The 22,769-nt window shown below is 49.4% G+C and overlaps 1 protein-coding gene across 4 annotated transcripts in view; it reads right to left on the reverse strand.

Moving 5' to 3' along the window:
• Window positions 1-14,706, reverse strand: part of CTDSPL2 (CTD small phosphatase like 2) — a 34,759-nt gene extending 20,053 nt beyond the window's left edge. The window contains exon 1 of one of the 4 annotated variants that reach the window (XM_057422712.1): window positions 14,480-14,706. The gene's annotated coding sequence lies outside the window, so the exon portion shown is untranslated. Of the gene's footprint in view, window positions 1-10,518; window positions 11,895-13,655; window positions 13,677-14,479 lie in introns of those variants that run through there. The other 3 variants (XM_057422709.1, XM_057422711.1, XM_057422710.1) reach the window with 3 other exon arrangements.
• Window positions 14,707-22,769: the final 8,063 nt, after the last annotated feature.

The raw sequence follows: 22,769 nt of genomic DNA on the forward strand, positions 1-22,769 counted from the left end.
AAAAGTTGCTACTGAACTATTATCACAACATCATGAACCTGAAGCCAACTAAATACACGAGCAGCAAATACGCTGACCATTTAAAGACCCAGCTGATGTTTCTGTTCTATATGTGTTAAGCTCTCAAACCCCCTTCCTTCCTGAATTCCTTCTACAGTTCCAGTAAACCCAGAAAGTGGGGGGAAAGAGAACCCTCATTCTTCAAAAGAGAAATACACAGCAAAGAAGGACTAAATGGAATTCTCACTGAACAACGTGTGAGACAGGAAAATAAGGAATGAAGGAGCTGTTAAAAAGCAGCAGCAGAGGAGCTACAGCTGCAGTAAATCCCCATTTTCCTGCATCCCCACACCCCAAGCTGTCAGGCACACCACCCTGTAAGTACTGCTCTTATTGCACGGCATGGGTAGGGTGTACCTACAGGAGAGACATTCCTGTGAATGACTCACTTCTCTAAGAGCATGCCTCCATGAGCTTTTCACTTGGGGAGCTACCCCACCACACGCAGTACTACTGCTTTACCTGCTTTTCCCCAAACCGCTAAAGGAAAATGAGGTGAGGCACATCTAATTACAGGGTTTAAGACTTCTGATACATTGGAACATTGGATGGAAAGGGTGCATTTGTTTTTCTCATCAGTTTCTCTCACACTGCAATGCCCAGGCCTCTCCCAGGCAGACCAGAGGCTACAAACCCTCCGTGGACCTTGGAGAAGGTCCCAAGTTCCCCAGCACCACCAAAAGGGATATGCAGAGCTGGAGAGAGCTTGGGCACTCACCCAGCCAGGCTCCACGGGGCTGAGATGGACTCTGAGCTTCTCCTGGAGGGTGAGAGATAAATGGAAGAGGAAAGGATGGAATGTGTAGGACCAGAGGAAACGGCCTCAGGCTGCCCCAGGGCAGGTTTAGATGGAGCTGAGGAACAATTCCTGCCCCAGAGGGTGCTCAGGCACTGGAACAGGCTGCCCAGGGCAGGACTGCAGTCACCATCCCTGCAAGCGCTCACACAGCATGGGGACGAGGCCTCAGTGCCATGGGGCAGTGGTGGCCTCGGCAGGGCTGGGGGAAAGGTCTTTTCCAACCTGGCTGATTCTACAATGCTATCACATCAGCTCTGCTGGGACCCTCAGCAAGAGAGCTTCTGCTGCTACAGAGGACAATAACCTCCCCTTGTGGACATGGCCTGTGTTGAGGGAGTATGTTTTCCTGCCACCATAGCACACCTCCTTCCCAAGGGATGGAACTACATGGCATAAGGCTCCCTGTGCCCATACATCAGCTTTGGCCATCACGGGGCTGATGACCAGCGAGTGTGAAAAATTCACACTGCAAAACAAAGCATGCTGAAAAATGCTGTGGAATACATCCCATTAACCACCACAACGTTCTTCCTGCATTCCTTCCACAGCATTTCTTGAAACATTTCTTACACAAAGCCAAGAAGGCAGTAAAACTTGTTCTTTTTCGAGATTTTGAGTGAGTGTCAACACGTGCTGCGTATGCTGTAGACAGAGATGGATACGTGCCCAAAACACACAAAGCTGGGAACCATCCCCAAATCTAACAGCATCAGTGACAACTGATGTCTGGCTTTGAATCTGTGAGGTACCAGTGGCAGGTTCAGCATCTCACCATCAACCAGCTCAGATAATGCGGACCTCACTGCTGAGAAACTCTGCTCACTTCTCCCAGGGATTTCAGGACACACAAGCTGGAGCACAGCAGACGGATCCACAGAAAGAGGAGCCAAACCCAAGTATTTCTTCCGTTTCCTTTTAAACAAATAATGCCAGTCATGTTTCATCAGCACATTTCCTTACTGTGACGTGACCCAGATTTCGAGCATGAAGAAACATCCCAACAAGACGATGTGCTCATGGAGCTGGCTCAAGTCCACTCAACACTGGTGATGCTTTCAAGAAACACAAGATCTCATGCTAGTGAAGCCTGAGGCACCATGGAAAATGGACAAGAAGTTGGTAAGCCTTTGCCTGGTGGGGAGGGAGAAATATGGGACAAATGCTAACCCTTGTGTGATGAGATACCTGCCTGGACTCACAACAAAGCCAAGGAAAGCGACTTACAGATAAAGCCTTTCATCCAGACAGGCCCCAAAGCGCTTCACAGACTTCAAGGAAATGCTTGTTGTTAGTTCAGAGATGTTGAGACTTTCCCCCCCCCAGACACTCTTGGCCTTTCTTTAACCAACTTACTCTCCTTCCCTGGAAAACTACAGCAATTTCACGCTACTCCTGCCAACGTATTTTGGTTTTTACAACACACTGGATTACTGGCCACGGCTCGAATCTTTAAGTGTGTTTTTCTGCAACTGTCTGCTAAAGAGACAACTATTAACCAGGAAACCATGATTCGAGGAAGTCTGCAGTACAGTGTAGGTAAGAGCAAAACAAAAAGACAATGACTTCTAGAAAACAGCCGAGCACAGTATGTGCTATTCAGCTGGTGGTGCTTGGTTACGAAATCTGGATAAATGTATAAAGAAACCACAAGGTCCCTCAAAACTGTAGCTGGCAATTACAATGCTGGAAGATGCAATGCAACCCGCACCCCTCACTTTCCATCTTTCATGGAAAGCACCTTCTCTCCTCCTCCCCATCTTTCAGGTTACAGTCATCTCAATCCAAAATAAAGCCATGCTTGAAGCCCCTGGTCTTCAGCGCCTCATGTGAACCCCTGCTCCTCAGGGTGTCTGCCTGGGGCTCACACCCATCCCTCTGCTCTCCCAGAGCTCAAGCACTTCCCCTAAAAGACACACTTTCTAAGAAAGACTTTGCCAAACAACAAAGGAGGCTTTTTATCACTGGCCTTAACAGGAGAAAGCTTTTCTGGTACTTCACTTTCTACCCCTGCAGTCATACTGCTAGACACCATTGTTCTGCCATTGTTTTGCCAGGGAGGCTTTGTTTTGAATATACTGTACTCATTTGGAACCAAAAGTTTATTCCCTCGTGGCCAAGATATTTTTCTCTTTGCAGCTTGTAATTAATTCAGTCTTCTCGCTCTGGGTCTGACTGTTAACCAAGCAAGAGAAATGGAGAGCCAGGTTAGCTGTAGGACAGTTAATGCCAGAGCAGAACCCCAAAACCTGCTGCTGAAGACAGATCCTATTTACAACGAGTGATGTTGCTGAGACAAGAATTTGACATTAGGCACCACCGGACCCTGACACTCACCAGTAGCTGCGATGGTTTGAGATGGGAGTTTGCAGCCCCCGAGTTTTAGCCGAGAGGGTAACAAATCCCCCCAGAACTACAGTGATCCTGGGCTGGGCTGGAGCAGCTGTCCCCAGGCACATGGGGCACTCCGGACACTTAATCCATGCTGCAGGCACAGAGCAAGCCTATTTTTGGAAGTCATCTCCTTCTTGTTGCAAGCCGTGGTAGAGCCAGGTTGCTAAACACTTCCTGAACAGCCCTTCCAGGATGCTGGCTGACCACAGACAAATCCTAATGACTTACAGGGTTTGACTGTTGTTTAATTGCTGCCCCGCACCAGTTCTCTTTTTAATTGAGAAAAACCCAACTAAACCACCCAACAGCAGTAACAAGCCCCACTGAGTCTGCGTTGGACTGTGGAAGCCACAGAGTAACTGGCATGTTTGTTATGAGAAGCTAGTAATTTTTGCAAGGTCCACACAGAGAAGAGAGCTGCATTTTGCTTAACTGCTCCAGAAACCCTAATCTTGCTGTTCTTCACCTTAATCTCCCTGTGGGATCAGAACCACAATCACATATCCTGCAGGACTCTGTCAGGTTGCTATCTTTTAAAGGCTAGATAAGGCTTTTGGCTGCTCCTTTGGCCTTAGAAACAGCAGAGGGGTTTTATTGTAGGATAAAACCTCTTTAAATGATAATACCATTCTTACTGCCCTGGAAAACAGTTTTCCTTGGTGCACTCTGTAGCTTCAGAACTTTTACAAATAGCTTACACCATGCTCTCTGCCTTGCCTGGGGCTGCTGCCATGCTCCTCTCACACCTGGCTTTCCTGATTTAAAACACAAAACTCAACCAACTCTGCTGTTAAAAGCAGGGAAATGCCATCCCAGCCAAGATTCCCATCAGCCTATCGCACACATTTGAAACTCACCCTTTCCCATGAAGGTGCTACTTTAACCCTGACACATTCATTGCCCTTTCTGGCCTGTTCCTCACACGGAGAACTTCATTCTTACAAACTGCAGTCTCTGAGATGAATGTGCTCATTTGTGCACATACACAAGTTAAAACTGATATGAAAACAAGTGCTCAGGTTTTAAGAGCTTTACCAGTGAGGGATGGCATGTTTTTACATACAACCTTAAAAACACAATATTGAGACATTAGGAACTTGAATCACATTGTGTTTCAATGAGCTGAAGACCTGTCTGATGATCCCATCCCAACGAGGCTATTTTACACACCTTATTTTCTTTCATTATTCTTTTCCCTATTATAATTTGGGTGAAAAATCCACAAGAAGAAAACAAACCTCAGTGACTACTCAGTGGGAAGCGATGGGAAGTTTCAATATGCCAATATTACAAAGTGTAACAAGCACAAGCCACTGACAGCAGCAGAAGTCCTGTACCCAGAACCGATCCGCATCCACACTATAATCTTCCATTCTTTGATGCTACCCTGAATTCTGCTTCTTTATTTCCCTAGGTAATTGCTTCCACTTTGGTCTAACATACCTCTGCCACTTTGACATGCCTGAGGTGTAATGAAATAACTTTATGGCTGTAGAGCAGCAGATATGGCTCTGGAAGCAAACAGGGAACTGCTCTGTTGAGCAAGAAGACAGTTTGCCTCATGCCTTCCATTGGAAAGCTGCATCTGAGCAAAAGTTGGGAGCTACAGAACTATTGATGTGACTGTCAGTGATGCCTTGTGGTGCAGGTTTACATCCTTAAGAGGAAACATGCACGCATCTGTCACACTAGTAAAGCTGAATGGAACAGAGGCGGCTGGAGCTTCCGTCTCCACGCTCAACCCTTAACCTGTATCTACAGATTTTAAAGCAGAGAAATGTGCAAGAACCAGAAGTGCTGATACCACCCATAAACCTACACAGTTGCTGGGTTTTTCTTCCAACCATTCCCTGGTATGAGGAGGAAACCTGCCCTCCCCATCAGGGATCCCACAGAACATGAGGGCCCAGCCATGTTCCACAGCAATGCCAGTCTGTTTGACAGTGGTTCACTCATTCCATTCCAAAGCAGTTACACTAATTTGGAAGAGTTTTCCAGATACTGAGGAGAGCTAATTTATCTTAAATAGCAAATACTTGGAAGCAAGTTAGCTGTCACCCATGTGCCACATGCCAGATACGATGATACGCCCAACACTTTTCATTAGAAGCACTGCAGAAACAATTTAGCAAAATCATGGCAAAGTATTTTTGATATTTAGAAGTGTTCTAATGAAAACAGCAGGAATGGAGCCCTCCCTCCCCTGCACCCCCTCCAGCTCAGGGGGTACTTTTTCCCTGTGCATTGTGGCCCGGCAGAAGGAAGGGAAAGGCAGTTCAAGGAGCCAGCCATCCAGTTCTGCACTGACTTTGCTGCCTTTCAGAGCGCAGCTGAGACAGGAGCTGTCACTGTGCATGGCACAGGGGGCTCATCTCCTGTCCCCACTCAGCTCTCACCCCATGGCAGGGCTTGCTGCTGCCAGGCTGCAGCTCTGGCACAGCCCAAGCCCATCTAAACACCACCATAGCCCTGCACCCTGCCTGAGGCCATGCTGGCACTCGGGACCCTCCATTTAGCCATATTTTTAGGCCAGCTTAGTAAAGTGCAATGTTCCAGCACAGGAACAAGAGGTGGAACACAGCTCCTGGCAGGAGGAAGGACAGCCACAGCAGTAAACCAGCAAGGCCATGGCATGGGGGTGACGAGCTGCACCACAGCCTCCCGTGGCTAACTGCAGAACTTAACACAAGTGCTCAGTGCTCAGCTCTCTGGCACAGTCAGATGGTATTGCTGGCACAGGGCTCTCCTGGATGGGGCTCAGAGCAGCTCACAGCAATACACAGGAGAGAGCTGCAGGACAGAGGAGGTCCCCCTGCTTAGAGCTTCACCAGGAGGATACAACCTGTGTCACTGTGTGCTCCCCAGGCCAAGGAGCACATCCTGGCCTGTACCACGGACTGGTCAGTGGGACTGTAGCAGCCTGACTGCTCCAGGCTGCTTTGGAAGCACAGCCTCATCCGCTTCACTATCAGCATGAGGCTGGGCTTGTGCTGATGCGATCACTGAAACTATTCAGGTTTCAAGTTTTCCTTTTCCAGCACGTTATTTTAACTAAGGCTATCCATCACAGATTTTTTAAGCAACAGTATTTTATGCCATGGGTTTCATTTGCTTATTGTGCTCTTTGATGGGCTGCATTCTTTAGCATTAACATGAACAAGCTTTTTCTGTTACAGTTGATTTTTTACAGCCTTGTTTCTAGAGAAAATAAGGCTTATACAACAGCTCTGTCCATAAGTGTGTGCCAGTCCTCCCCTGGGAAACGTGGAACCCACTGACCGACACCAACCAATTTCACAGGAGGGAAATCTCAAACTAAGTTCCTCCAAGTTCAAGGAAAATCAGAAGCTCTGTAGGTAGGTCAGACCCTTTTAACACCTCCAATAAGCAACAAAGGGCCCCAGCCCAGCCCTTCCCCACATCCTCTCTGGCTACACTTCCTAGCCTACCTCCAAAGGCCAGCTCCCAGCAGAGCCTGGGCAGTGGAGGAACAACCACACACCCACTCCCAGAACAGCCATCAGCTAAGCCAGTGCAGGCACTGCAGGAGGGGCTCCAGGGGAGGTGGGGGTACCCAAAACACTGCAGCCAGGGTACTCAGCAGAATTACAGGAGAGGAGGGGCTGGAAGGCAGAGGAATGGAGCCTGTGCAACAGGCTGTGCTAACTCTGCTGTTCAAGAAACAATATCAAACAAGCTGGAATATTTTAGCTTGTGACTATTTTATTAACAAGGTATTGATGATGCAACGTGACAATAACTCAAAAGCAGAGTTTGAAGAAAAATGCTGAGCACACCATTCATGTAGAAGGTTAACATCTTTTGCCCCTGTCCACTACAGGGGTCAAAACTCCCAACCACATTTCAAAACCTGTACATAAAGTGTGTGTGGGGAATCATTCTCATCCTTTCAGCTTCACCTATGTTATAACACAGAAATTAGTTTTCTAAACTCTCTGAACACAGAGGATAAACCAAGTCCATCCTGATTAAACAAGCACCTATCTCAAACCAAGTTAGCTCAGCAGCCTGTGGGCAGACCCCGATGAGGAGTGTCCATCTATCCTCATGGAGAAGAGCAGAGCTGAGCTATGAACTCACGTAACAGATGAAAAGGCATCTGCTCAGACATCCAGGAAACTCTGCACAGATTCACGGAATCTGATTCTATCCTGGGATGGTTGACTGAAGGCTTTTAGCCATCTTTTACACCCCCTCTTCGCATCAGATTTATCTCCTCTTCCATTACCGCCATGTGCTTCTCCGTTCACAAGGAGCTTAACACAAACAAAAACTTTAGAAGTGGCGAGGCATCTTCTGCCTTCCCATAAAGCAAGGTGATGTTTGACACAAATCTGCACCAATTCTTCAGTTTGGGTCTAGCGTGGGCTTTTGAAACAATTCTTACCATCCTCTTTTACAGTGCTTGGGTGCCCATAACAAAGCAGCTTATCACCTGGAGTGCTCAGACTGAAACTGAACTGGAGCATACACATCAACCACTGAAGCACACAGGACCAGATCACATTAAAGCCTCCAGAAATGCAAACAACATGGACATCAGGTCCTCGGCACCAACAGACGCATTCTATGGGCCCATTCCTCCCACACCACAGTACTCGACAATACAGATGAAGACTGACAACGCTCTGAGTAAGCTGATGTAACAGTAGTGGGTTCATCAGTGATTACTTTAGTTTAAAAATAAAACTAACCCAGCAAACAAAAAAAGCCCATCCGTTTCCCCCGTGATGCTGACAAAGTCCCAGCTACCTGAGGCACAGAGCTTCCAAACGTCCAGCAAACAGCACATGGACAGCTACAGGCTTGCCTCTAACCTCGCAGTACCTGAGCTAAAAGGGAACAGAAAACACATGAAGAGGAGACAGTACAAAGAGCAATCTGCTTGAATAAACTTCCTACCATTGCAAGCGTGGGCCACTGATGACAAGTGGTTATTTTCTAGTCTTAAGCTATTCTATGGTTTGGAACCCTATTACATTAACTGACTCAGGACCTTTGAGGGTGAACATTATCAAACATTTTCCAGGTACATAATAAACCCAGCTTGTATCAAAAGAGAATCACCTTCAAGTAAGTCCAAGAGGGTAATTAAACATGACACCTCTTCACCTGATCTGTATGTACAGAGCCCATTTCTCCAACTGAGCTTTCAAAGACTTTTCTCTTAAGAGTGCTAGTAAGCTTTCCAGTCCCCAGGAACATAAAATTAAATAACTCTACATCCAGTAGCTACAGCTGCTTGAGTATCACTGCAGCTACACTGAAGTCTTCAAAAGCTTCTTCTAAATCTATATTTTTAAGTATTAAAAGTATCAAATTTCCATTATGTTTCTTGTTTTCTTCTTTAATATTCCTCAGTTCTGTCTTGATATGCAAAATGCACCAGCTTTCCCAAGTGTATTTAAAGTGATTTAATTACAACTACTTGGTCTTGATGAGAGTTTAAGGTGTCAAATAAATTGAGCTAGGTAATTCAATCAAACATCCTATATTTAAATCTAGCTACACCAAGCCCACAAGTCAAATATTAAAGTACCTTTAATGTTCTCACAGATATTTCTGCTATCTGTACCTCCCACCCCTCACCCAAAAACATACCTTAAACCTTCAGTCCATACTAAGCTTCCCTTTAGCAAACACAGAAATATAATCACTGCCCATGTAACTACTAATAGCTAACTTGCTCTTACACTCCTAATTTATTTCTTAACTGCTAACAGATGCTCTTCTTCATCATTTCTCAGGCACAGACAGACACAGATACAGGACTGCAGCACAGCCACACATTCAAGAGAACAAGCTGAGCACTCATCTACAGGATTTATCTCCCCCCAGGTGATGGATTTGACTCAGGTGACCAGGCATGGCACCACAGCCCAAAGGCATTATTTCAGATAAAAGGAAGCCTGCTGCACCTAAATGAGCTCCCCCAGGACAGTAAAGTGAGAGAAGTACCTAGGAAAGGGAGAAACAAGAAGCAACTCGGGTAGTGTTATCTCTTTTGAAAAGGGTACTGGGAAATGAATTGAGGACAAAGGAGACCACGGAACCTTCAGAGCCAGCCCACTCCTTCCTGAAACAGTGAATACTTCAAAAACACCAGATATAAGACATAAACTACAGAAGAAAGAGCCTAGAGGAAACTACAGTGGATGAGGATCCCACCACAGGGGTAAGAAATAAGTTCACCTGTATTAGACCGTCTGTCCCAGCATCTTCAGCCCCCAGGTACCAAGCAGGAAATACTGAGTGTTTCTGAAGCTCTATCTAGACTGAGGAAATCTACATTGGACTGTGTCTAAACCAAATGCTGCCTGTTAGAAATGTGAAAGGAAGGGGGCAATACTGGTTTTCCCTAGTCACCCACAGCTAGGGCTGCAAGCCTCCCAGTGCATGTAAGTACAACTCGTGCTGCCCAAAGGAACCCCTCTGTGTAGGGGTTTTACCACTAGCTAGGCTGGTATGGCTGTGCCAGGGAAGTCCTTGTGGGATAGTCTAATCCTTAGATTGAATTACCTGCCTTCTGCTAATTAGCACCTTCTAAAATACAGGGTGAATCAAAGCAATCATGTTTAGAATGGCCTCAAGTAAACAGTTATGATTTACACTGAATCAGTGCAGCTGAAGCTTCCAACAACTGCTCTGATTTGATGGGAGTTCCTGTTCATTTATTAACGTAAATTAGCTATTCCTAAACGTAGCCTAAACAAGGACAGGTTCCTTTCCTTGCATATGAGGCTTCAAGGATGCCAATGTGCCCTGCAGTATCACCTTCTGAGCCTCACGCTGCCGATAATGACACTCCTGCTGTGCTGCCACTGCGTGTGGTTGTGTATATAAAATAAAGTAATTTATTTATAGGTAAATTCTAATCCAAACGTCTTCCAGTCAGATTTTTTTTTTTCTCCTTCTAACACTTGGCACTTCGGCAATAAATAGCAGGATCCACTTTTTAGCATTGTACTACTTTAAGCATGCACACCTTATTTTCCAGAGGCAGTGAACAGCCCCTTCTAGTTAACCTTACTTTCATTATAATGTTACACTTGCATTTGGAATTCATATTTATTGTAGTGGTGTAACTTTAAGTGTTTTATGTCTTCTAACCAGACTCCTCACCCAACAGAAAGAAGCTCTGACTGCACACAGGATTTGGGCACCCTCCAGTATCCACCCTCTTACACATGCACCTCAGGCATCCCCACCCCGCAGTGGGCTGAGCACCCTCATTGCACTGAACTCACCAGCTAGCCAGCTGCCCTTCAGGGTCTTTCTTAGCCAGGTGCATGGTGCTCTGATGGGGTTGAGCTCTCAAACATTTCCCCACGGGGAGGTGGATTTCTTATGTCACAATAGAGCAGAACCCAATGTGGCTGCTGGATTAAGCCTGTCCTCCAGCGGCTGCCCATCCTCTCCCCTTGCCCACAGACCACAGCATCACCACAAATACTGACCCATCATGCAGTGAAACTGAGGCAATGAGGACCAATATGTGATCACACAGCTGGTGGGGCTGGCAGTGGTGACACTCAACTTGCTTGCACCAGATTGTCCTGATAAGTATTTTCCTGGGATCACGAGGTGCAATGAAAGAACTTCTCTGTAGTGAAGAGGACCTTCAGTTACTAATCAAAGTAATTACTGAAACCGATCTGATTGGGAAGTCATCTATTTACACCAAGTTACGACTGCCAACTGGGAAGCCACTATCCAGCCCCTGAGACTGATTGCTTTAGATGTGGATGATTTCACACTTAATTTTTCAAGTGCTATTGAAAATGTCTTCATCTGTGAATGTAAAATATTTATTTTTCTAGAACACTAAATAATGGCCATGGAGGCAGCTCAGCCTGCAAACAGCACGCTGCATTGGCTGCAGGGTACCTCGCGCTATGGGAGCTTCTCCTCTGAACAACCAGAAGAGATGCACCACACTGCACTCAACTCTGCACTTGAGCAAATTAACCCGTGTTCATTTGGGTCTGACACCACCAAACCCTCTCCCTGAGACAGCTCCTCTTTTAAACGAGCCTGGAAAGAGCTTACAGCTCCCTTACAGGAGCAGCAGTGTGGTTCAATTTAAACAGTCTGGCTCTAAACACTGCAATCCGGGATTGATGCATCAGCTGGGCACTTCAGGTGGGTATGTGCATTTCCTGAAGACTTAACTGGGATCTATAAACATCAAAGGAACTTTTCATATGCAAGAGATGGAAAACAAGCTCCCATTTAAAATTTACAAGAGGTTGGTGCCAGCACTTAGTGGTAATGGAAGCTGCCAGCAAATGAAAGAATTTCATTCAGACTTCGTCCTTTACTTTCTGGGCTAATAGGAGTAAGAACCATCATATCTGATCTAGTCACAGTAATGAATCAGAAAGGCACTTGACAGAGAGGAATGTTCCTGAGAAAGTATGGAATAAGGATGCAGTGGCAGGGGAAGTGTGTGTGTGTGGAGGGGGAGCCTTTGAATCTGGGATGATCTTAATAGTCCTATGGGGACATGATCCAAGTCAAAAACCATCACAGATAGAACTGGCTCCCCTGCGGGGACGAGGCTGAAACCACACGGATGGGGAAGGACTTGCACGGGGTTTGAACAGGGAAAGCTGCAAACCCATACCCTACCGACTGGCTCCAGCTGGGATCTTGCAGCTATGACAATGATGTCTTGGAACTTCCAGATACTCCTTCAAAAGGGCAAGAAATCACAAGCTCCTGTCGGAGCACACGTGTGTCTAGAAATGCACATGAATTCTGAACTTCTGGTGAATTCCAGCCCTACTCCACACATCCTGCTTTTACGGACTCCTGGAATGGTGGAGGTTGGAAGGGAACTCAGGAGGTCACCTCAACCCCCCCTGCTCGAGCTTTCCTGGCGAGCTCTTGCCAAAATAATTCTGTTTGACTGTCAGTACCTGTTCTTACAAAAATAGGTGACCATTCCAAGTTATTATTCCACTTATACCTATGGAAAAAGCTTCTTCCACAGGAATGAAATATTTGCATAGAAAACGTGATTCTCAAAGTCTCCTGCAAGCACTGTTTTTGCTGGTGTCGACCTCGGCAGCACAACAAGCGATCAAAGAAAAGAAAAGGCAGTACAGCATGGAAAAACTCCATAAGATGAAGACTACGTTTCCTTTTGAATTCAGCAGGCTCTTTTCTTTTTAACTGCTTAACGCTCCTCAGCCCTCAGCAGTGGTCACATCAGCGTGGAGTTATCAGCACTTGTGGTGGAAGTCTGAAGGTGGAAAACTACTTTTAAATGATGAAAACCCAAGTCCAGCTCCAGCATTTGTGGGGTGTTTCCACGGGTGGAGAAGTGATCCAACTGTGCCATTAAATCTCCGGGACACACTGACAAGGGAATTTGTTCGCTAACTACAGAACTTTCTCAAAGGAAGCAGGAATGTCAGCTTCAGTGCGTACTCCACCAACTGGAACAGCATCAAGTCTTAACTAAGTTCCACACAATGTTTTCAGGGGAAAAGTGGAGAATGTTTTATGGAATTTAAGTTGGGATTTGGCCTGCGTCCTAGAACATATATCTTGTTATGGAAACTGCTGAAACACTTTCAAGTGGGCAAGCCACAAGTGTCCTTGGAGCTATCCAGTCAACTGGAAGTCACACAGGCAAACCCTCCTCAAGCAGAAAAGCTTGAAATTGGAAGGGGGGAGTGAGGGAGAGGCAAATAATCTTGGAAACTTATCTGTTAAACAGAACGGTTCGCTTGTGCCTACAGCATGAAGTAGTTACAACTTGTTTTCTCCTATTGTCACAGATCCAATATGTTACTCCAGCTAAATCATAATCTCTTCCTGCCTCGGTTCATCCATGTGTAAACCTGGTTCACTAACTGTTACCTTAATGTGTCATGGGGCTTAATTAATAACACTTAGGTCTTTTAAGCCCTCTACAAACATTAACTACTTTGTATAACAACTCTCTGAGGTATTATTATCCCCATTTTACTGATGGAGAAATGGCAAAAGAGGCTGCGACTCGTCGAAGGCAACAGAGGAATAGTTACACTTAGAGATCCTCTTCACAGACTAATGTATTGGAACAGTGGAAACTTATCAAGAAAGGCAAAGGCAATAACTACAATCTCAAAATTACTCTGAGAAGTGCATCACAAGCAACTGAAGACGATGAAAAACCCCACCAGACACAACAGGCTTGGGATCAGAGCAAGTGCTACAACCATCATCACGGAGGAAGAAATAGCCTAGGCTGAAGCTCACCAGAACAGCCACAAAGAAACACTAAGACCTGTCCTCTCACGCGCTCAAAAGTACCATAAAATCGAGCAACAGGCTGCACAGTCCTCCTTAGCAAGCGAGCAGACAATCAATGCGGCATGCAACATGCCAATACCTTACGCCGCGTTCCCGGTGCTGACAGGGAAGCCAATACCGGGCTGAGATGGCGGTGGTCCCGCACGTTACCGGCACAGCACGGCCGCCGGCCCCACCTCACGAGTGACAGCACGCGAAGTTGGTGTCCGCCGCCCGGGGTCTCTGCCCGGGCAGCCCGCGGCGTCGCGCCGGTGCCCGGCATCCGCCCGGGAGGCAGCGGGGCGGCAGCCGCCCCCCCCGGAGCCGCTGACAGGCGCGTCCAGCGCTGCCGCCAGCAACAGGCGCGTCCTGCGCGCTCGCTCCGCGGAGCCGGGCTCGGCCCGCCCGTGCGCAGCAGGGGCCGGGATGGAGCCCGCGGATCTACGCCCCCTGAGCCAGCCCGACCCGGCCCGGACGCGCCCCCGGCGCACACAACGCAGCCCCCGCGGCGAGGAATGGGACGGGGCGGCGGGACGGGACGGGGGGCGGCCGGGAGGCGGAGGCGCTCCGCAGGCCTCGGCCTAGAGGGGGAGGCGGGGGGTGTCGGCGCGGGGGTGACAGCCGAGCCGCCCGCTCCTCCGGAGGCAGGGGGCTGGCCCGGGCGGGCTGCGCCGCCGCTCCGGCGCGGCCGGGGCTGTCCGGCCTCCGCGGCCGGCGCGGGGAGGTTGAGCGGGCAGGGACGGGGTGTCTCCGCAGGCAGCAGAGCGCCGCGGGAGGACGGCCGGGGCCGCGGGGCGCAGGGGCTCGCCGCGGGGCAGGCCCTGAGGGGAGGCTCCCGCCGGTCACTCCGTAGCGGCCACCCCTCGCCCTCCCACCTGATCCCGGGCTGGGACCCCGCGCTGCCCGAGCCGCCGCGTCGCTTACCTGCGGGTGCGGGGTGCCGGGGAGCAGGGCCCCGGTGTCCGGGCTCCCGGCGGCAGGGCCGGGCCGCGCGGGCTCCGCTCTGTTTACACCGCCGCCGGGGCTCCGCGCTCCGCCGCCGCTCAGCAGCCAGTCGCCATTTCCCGCCTACCGACCTGCTACACCGCACGGAGGGACCCGGATGGGGAGAGGGGCCGCCGCGCAGGCGCAGCCCGGCCGGGGGCGGGGGGCCCGGGGACGGCGGCGCCGGGGCAGGCCGGGAAGGAGGGAAGCCGGGGCCTGGCGCGGGGAGCGGCGCCCCGAGGCGGCGGGCGGGCCGGCGGGGCTGCAGGAGAGGGCCCGGCCGCCTGTTCCCCGGGCCGGGAGCCGCCGCCGGGGCCGGGAGGCTGCGCTTCGGGCGCCGGGACCCAGGGTACCTCACACGGCGCAGCAGCGGCCGCCTCGCTCTGTTGGCGCCGGGCCGAGCCGCCCGCCCGCGGCCCCTGAGGTGAGGCGAGGGGCGAGCGCTGCGGGGCCCCGCGGAGCACGGGGAGGGGGGACGCGGGCGGCCGCGCAGTGAGGTGCGGGGGGCGGCCGCGCTCCCGCTGGGCGCCCCAGGCGAGGGGAAGCCGCCGTTGGCCGCCCCCGGGAGGGAGCGTTCCCCGGAGGGGCGGCGCGGCTGCGGCCGGGAGGAGCTTCCCTGCGCTCCCCGGGGAGGAAGCGGCGCGGCGGGAAGCGGCGGGAGGGGTGGTCGCGGCCGCTGCAGCCGGAGGGGCGGGGGGCCCCGGGGGAGGCAGCCCCCGGTCAGGGGCCGCTTCCCTCCCTTCCCCGGCCGGCCCGGCCCGGCCTTCCCTCGGGGCTGGTTCCCGGCCGGAGCTGCCGCTGACGTTCCGGGCTCATGAGGCTTCATCTCTTCCAAGCGCAGGCAGCGCTGGTTCTGCGGTTTGAGCGGCTGTTGGAAGCCCCAGCGGGGCGTAGTGTGAAGTTCTAGTTCCACTTTCTCTTTGTTCTGTTGTGTTGTTTAGGCAGCCTTTTCCGTGTGAAGTGTCGAGGATGCTGCGGGCTTTAGTGGTTGAATGACTTAATGAAGTAGCTTGACCGTCTCATTCAGCGAAGTTTTAAGAGGATGTAGCGAGGTTTAGGTGTGTAATGGGAACCCTGCCGAACCTGTAGATTTGATTTTTCTTTCTGTTGGGGATCGCTTTTGTCCATGAAGCTTTTTAAACAGGACTCTTCAGCTCTTAGGTTAAAGCATGTTACATTAGGATAACTCCTCAAGGTGCTGCTCAGAATGGCATGCTTTTACAGAAGTAGCTTGTATCCTCATTCCCTAACTTAGCAGTAGGCAGAACCCCACGCAGGTGCTGCCTGTTTCCTGTTCTAGTACCCGTTGACTCTCTTCTTAGCTTTTAAACCTGGGTCATATTATGGCAGTCCCAGCTCTGTAATCACTTCAAACATTTATTGGCTTGTTAAACTGAACCACATCTGCAGCTGCAAAGCCAAGATTTGGTTTAGAATTCTAACACAGGACTCTGTATTCTTTAGCAGAAGACATAAAGCTAATTTTACCCCAGCTTCCTAAGGAAAGAGGGAATAAGGAGGCAGTGGAACAGTGCCTTCCTCATTCGGAACAGGCAGCCTTGTTCCATTACAGCAGTGAAGAATTTCTAAGCACACTCATTACCCACAGCATCTGAGTGTTTTTTCTGCGATCAGCTGTGAAAAAGGTGAGTGTGGACATGTTAGACCTGCCCAAAGGGCATCAGTCCTTTCAGAGGAAAGTACGGCGGGATAACTGCGCGATGGCTCGGCTCACGGCATAAACCTAAAAGGACATTCACTGGTGCTTAGGAAGTAGGAGTTCTGAAAACTGGTAGGTGGAAATGCTTCCTCAAAGTGTGTAATTAGAAGGAAAGTGGCTGCCAGGGGAAATCCTTCAGCAGGATCTGAAGTAAGCAGAGCTGTGTGTGAACAACAAACCAGCTGCGTGCATTTATAATGAGAGCCAAAAACCCTTCAGAGGAGAGATTAAAGCCTATGACTGAGGGTTCAAACTCATCTCTGTGGGTACGAGTTGTACTTCTCTGAGATACAGAATATTAAAGCCTACCTTCTGCAGAGGTGTTGTGCTCTCACTGTGTTACCTGGTGCTGAGCTATGTCAGGAAGGGGGCTGGACCAGCAGGGCTGGGAGCCACATGCCAGGTGGGAACATGAGAAATCCTATTGCTGATGGGCAGTGCTGTGAAGGCAAGAGTTCAGAGGGCTGCCTGCTGTAACCCGCTCCCCACACTGGAGCGGGTAGCAGGGGAAGAGCATCAGCTCTTCAGTGTGTGAAACAGCAAAAGGCTGCATAACGCCGTGTCTGCCTGCGGACACAGGAAGCGTTAGAGGCTTGGAGAGTGCAGTTGGCTCAGCAGCAGTGGGGTTTCCCCTGGCAGTGGGTTTCAGGCTCTCTGTCTGAGGTGTTCTAGGTGTGTATCTTCCTCACTTTACAGAGAAACTGAAGGGAAGGATGTGTAGTTGCCAGGACGTTGGGCACCCCTGAGATGGTGTACCTGGAATGTTCATTGGAAGGGCCACTCACCGAGGTTTTATAATTTCCTCTCACCTTTCCCCCCCCCACAAGTCTTGCTGATCCATTGGCTTTGTGTTTATATGCTCATGTAAACTGATGTGCTTTAGAGCAACGTCCCTGTCTCTTGTTGAGATCAAGTGCTGGTGAGTTCACCAGTTTCTCTGGTATTTCAGATACCTGCAGTTAGAGGATGTATTTCATTTCAGGTTCTGGTTTGCCATGCAGTGCTTCACAGCAAGATTCATGCACTGCTGGAGTCCTCTGTGTGTCAGGACCTGTGTGCAGGGATCACATTGTCCCTCCGCGTTCTTTTCCATAAGCTAAAACTCTAAACCTTGCCTTACCTTTTCTTTTTCAGGTGAAAAAGGTTTGATTCCCTGAGTAATGTGGGGGTTAAGACTCTTCCTTTAAGATTTCTCTGGTATCTCCCCATCCTTGTTGCAGGGATGCTTCGCGCTTTGAGTACAGTGGTTCCGTGCAGTTTATTTTGCTAAACTGAAAGCAGCTGTGACAGACTGAGAGCTGTTGTATAAACAAACCAGTTCTTGTCTGGGTTTATATTCCTTAAATTACCTATTCCCGGTATTTGTTGTTTCTTTGCTTATCTGAGGGGAATGAATTTTGTTCACCAGGTAAACAGAGCCCTGTGCCTCCCTGAAATGAGAAGCAGCTCCCAGGCTGTGACGGCTGGGATCCAATGTGTCCAGCCAGAGACTCCCTGTTTGCACTGCTGACAATCCTGCTGATGGGAGTCAGGATTCAGATGGCACCATATCCTCCGACAGAAACCAAGGCAAGCACGGCTTTAAGTGAACCTTTATGTGTGTTTGATCTAGCACATGTTTGATCATGAAACAATCCTGTGGGAATAGAAATGAACACCCGCAAGTGGCCAGCTTTAGGAGGTTAAACTGAGGGGTATCCACACTGGGAACCCTAGTGTGGCTGGAGTTTAATAGAGGCTGAGGCGTTAGAATGTTATGGGGTTTGCACTGGCATGAAGTTCTTGCATAAATACCATCACTCTGTTTCTGGCTGGCCTGAAAATTCCACTGCATTCCAGTCAATAGACATAGACCAGGTGGGTGGGTGGGTTTGGGGGGTTTGTTCCTTTGCTTTGGGATTTTTTCCTTTCTATTTTATTTGGTCCAGTGCTATACTAGGGAAATAACTTGGTCTCCCGAGTCCTGGAGTGAGCTGGGAAGCTCTAGCTAGTGCAGAGCAGTGCTGTTTCTCCACAGTGGTGTAATGCACCAATCTCACATTTCCTAGTTAACTGTGGCAAGATGTTTTGATCCTATTCAATATTCTCATCTTTCTCCACCAGGAAAGGTCCCAGGTTACTTAAGGTTTAACTGAAAGTTCCATACTTGGATCCCAGGTTACTTTAAGTTCCGTATGTATCCTGGAGTAAGGACTGCAGGTGACAGCTGGATTTGTGGCATGCTGGAATTCTCCACAATACAGGTAAAGTAGTTATTTGCCAGGTACAGATGTTTTTTCAGAGGCTGGTGTTGAACAGTGAAATGGAATCTGTGACGAATTTGGGACCTCAAGGAACTTATTTCAAGTAAACCAGCATTTTTTGATGCAGCTTTCCTCCAATATGTAAAGAAAACAGTTGTATGAAATATATAGAGCAAAACCTTTTGTACACTCCAGCACTTAAATTCTCTTCCCTTGGGAACATGTAAGAACATTTGGACAGTTCTTAATCACTTTTGTTGATTCACTGCTTTGAGGATGTGCATCCAGCGTTGATGCACACTGTGTTTTGAGTAACACAATGTCAGGAGTTCAGCTGAAACCTGGGCTTTTCTGGTGGCATGTGGAAGTTGAAGGAATTGCTTTTGCTGTGCTCTGTTGGGGGGGTGTAAATCCTTTAGTTGCAGTAAGATCCTCGAAGGAGTGAACTTGTGGAGCGGTGGCAGGCTCTCCACAACCACCAGTTTGCACCACACTTGTTCAGGCAAATCCAGGAGAGCTTGAAGTGAGCAGGGAACAGTTAGGTGTGCAGAGAAGTGCCTGTTTGTGGGTGTACATCAAGTGACAGACAAAGACCTGGCTCCTCTTCCTCTTTTAGCACTGGTTTGCCCTTGGGCAGGCCACACTGGATGGGGGAGGAGATTCAATGTAGCATGTTATAACTGAGTTTATGTAGAGGGTCTCCTGCGTGTGTCAGTGCTAAGGTGAAGCAGAAGCAGATGGTGACGTGTGTCAGGTGTAGTCAGCCTATTTTCCAGGTGCATCGTGGTGTGATTCACCAAAAACAATGTTCTGTTGCCAAACACTTGCTTAGGAGAGAGCTTTTGTTCTGCAGGCTTTGGGTTTTTCACTGTTGATGGGTTTGGCTGTATGGAAATGTGAAATGATGAGATTTAATAAAGTACACCATTAGCTATTCAGTGTCCATTTCCATCTGGTCACTTTGAAGCAGAATGCTCTTTGCAGCTGCTAAAATCCTGAAGGCTGTGGTTGGGTTTGATCTATTTCACATGGAGCCGGTTTTACCTTTTGCTGGGAGATCACCATCAGCTCCTTTGGGTTTCCAAATGTTTAAACTAAACCAGGCTCAGTGGCAAGCCTTGGCTTCTGTGGGATCCGTGTGACTTTGGGAAAGCCTCAGCAAAGCTGCGTACTGCAAACCACAAGGTGGGACAGCTGGGAGGAGCTGGAGTAAATGGAGTCATTTCTCCCTGCAGGTGCCTGCATCCTTCAGCCTCGGCAGCAGCGTCCTTGGCTCGCTGTTGTGTTCTGTCTGTGTTACAGAGATACTTGGAGCCATGTGGCCATGCCTGTGCTGAGGTTTCCCCCTGGCAGGATGAACCCCTCTGGTTTCACGCTTAACTACATTCGAAGACTGAGTCAAATTATCTAATCATCTTAAGAGGCAAATGGAGTATTTAGCATTATCAGTAGTTAGTTTCCTCCCAATCCTTTTTTTTGGGGGGGAGAGGAAGGGCCGTGGAAGCAGGGAGGAGGTGGGGAAAACTGGCAGAGAGGACATGAAGTGAATTCTGGTTGGTGGGAGGATTTTTCCCCTCCTCAGCAAGCTCAGCCTTTATCAGCTTCAAGTTCCCTGCGTACCTCTGAGGTACAGGGGAGGACCTGTGTTTTAAACTAGAACACAGATTTATTCTCTGATTTTCAGCAACCTGATTGATCTGAGCTGCAATGGAGCAATAAGCTTCCTTGCATAAGCTAAGGAAGCTCGGAGCCCATTTGTATGCTAATGCCTCTTCACATCAGGTTTCTCTTCGGGGCTGGGCATAAACCCAAAGCGCTGCCGGATCAAAACCGACTCAGGAATACGTAGTTTCTTAGTTTAACCTTGGGCAAACCGTTTTGGCACCTCATCATTCATTTACACGGCCTGGGAGTGCTTTTCCAGTACAGCCCTTTGTAATGGGGGTGGCAGGTTTGGTTCTTTATGCAGAGGTGGTTTGCTCCATAGTTTTGCATTTGAAATCCTGAGGAAATGGGACAATTGCAAGAGTTTTCTTGGCCTTTGATATGGTACCAGCTCTGGGTGGTGGAGGAATGTGGTATTTTCCTCAGCCAGGTGCATGTTCATGAGTTTCTGCCTAGTCTGTGCTTTAAGGCTGTACAATGCTGCTGCTCTTTAATTAGAAAATGGGTAGAGATGCTGGTGTTTACATGGACGCAGATAATTCAGTGTGTTCAAAGCAGCTCACCCTGCTGCCACGGGCTGCCCTGGTTGAATATCCCCATTAGCCCCCTGGGTACCAAGGCCGGGGCTGTGCTCCTTGTCCCTCAGAGGACGAGGCTGCTGGCTGTCCTCACACTTCACACCACATGTAACAGCTGTTGAGCCCGTGCAGCTTCCATCCCTCCTTGGTTTGGGCACGTAGGAGCCCGTAGCTCAGGAGCTCCCATGTTCCAGCACCGCAGCAGAGGGCCGGATCTCTGTCTGGAGAAGCCCGTTCCCTTCTGTGTGGTCATGCAACAACTGACATCATTCCAAGTTCTCCAGTGCAGTCACAACCCAGCGGCTGATGCTTCCCCCCTTTTCCTTCAGCTCCAGGTCTGTCGTTGGGAAGTCTCTGAGCTGTTGTGGTGAGGAGCCGTGTTTGATTCCTTGTGTGAACCAGTCCCACCCAACACGGGAGCCAGTTTCATGTCAGAGTCTGGCTGGTGCTTTGGGGGAAGCAGATGTGGAAGTCACTTGCTCGGGAATGTGGAGAGGTTTTGTGTGCTGCCATTTCCATGGAAACAGGTACGGGCTCGGCACAGGGACCTCAATCCCATTTATAAACCAAAACCTGACACGTTCAGCACTTTCACTCATGAACACAGCCAGTGGTGCTGAGCAGAGCCTGGCCCTTGGCTGGGTACCCTCATGCGAGTCAGCAGAGCAGTGATTGTTTCAAACTAATGCTTTTAAAGGTGAGGTGGTGTTTGTTCACCCTCTGTTAGAGAAACAGGCATTGGTTGGGTTGTGTTCAACACATGCTGTTCTGCACTATCACACTTGTGTCACGTCTTCAGGCCTCCACCCTCCTCAAAGGAGGGGCAGTAGGGGTTGGGTGAGAACTGTGGTAATGGCTCCACGTGTGAAGAAGTGTTAAGTGGCTCCTGAGCACAGATGGATCACTGGATGGCTGCAGCCCTTAGCACCATGTGGAAAGAAGCAAGCCCTACTTCTGGGGGCTACTTTGCCTCTGGGGATACTTGCTTTAGGAAGAGCTCACCTACAGCCAAAGAGGTTATCCCCATTCAAGCATCACTACAGCACTCACAAATAGGGTTAAGCTAGCAGGATTTTGCACAAGAACAACTCTGACCTGGAGGATGAGGAGCTCCTGAAGGATGAAGGTGCCTGGCTGTGGTCCTGCACCTTCAGCGTGATGGTTCAGATGGTGTCTTCCAGCTCAAGCAGTGCCCAGATGCTGCTCCTCACTGAAGCAAGCGCCCTGATCCTCTGGAGCCATGGTCCCAGCTTTTGGAAGCGGGCACAGTGGGAGGAGGAGGGCAGTGAGGAACCGCTGCAGGCTGGAGGAGCCCCGGGAAGGACAAGGTGGGACAGGGCTGGCTGGGGGAAGAAGGAGCAAGAGCCATGAGGAAGCCACCTACAGCCACCCCGAGCACGGAGTGTTGCTCAACACAGTCTGGCCCCTTCCCAAAAGAACACAGAATTGGCTTTTTTTACCAAAGTGGAATTTGACAGAACAATTCCCCTTAGAAATAAAATTCTTTAAGCACTGCATCACCGAATAACGAAGGGTAAAGTGCTTGGTCACCTAAATTGGATTCCTTAAAAGGATACCCACCGAGATCAAGCTGCTTCTGTAGGGGCTGTGCTAATGCCAGATACTTCCCAAAACACAGAGGCAGAGCAGCTGCTGCTGCTGGAGGAGCTCAGTGCTTGTGGAAAGGGAAGCGGTAGCACTCACCCCTTGTGAACCTTCACTGAGCCTGGGGGTGAGTCATCAGCCACCCTCCTTCTGCTCGCCAAGGAGGCACCGACCATGGCAGAGGTGAAATCTTCTTCCAAGACAGATGCTTGTGTGTCACCTTCATGTCTCTGTATTGCCCCTTCCTTGGCTGATCATGAAATAAGCCATAAAACTGTATCAGTTTCTCAAACAAAGAACGGAGAAACCCACGAAGTGTAGGAGTTGAGGCCAAGCATCCCCCTGGGCCAGGGTCAGGCTGTTTCACCAGCTTCAAATACTATGAAAAACACCAATTTCTTGGTTTGCCCAACCAGTTC

The sequence above is a fragment of the Pezoporus wallicus genome, unplaced genomic scaffold (assembly GCF_028554395.1).
Source record: "Pezoporus wallicus isolate ANWC-B61680 ecotype Strahan unplaced genomic scaffold, APGP_CSIRO_Pwel_v1 contig_13178, whole genome shotgun sequence".
NCBI classification, from domain to species: Eukaryota; Metazoa; Chordata; class Aves; order Psittaciformes; family Psittacidae; genus Pezoporus; species Pezoporus wallicus.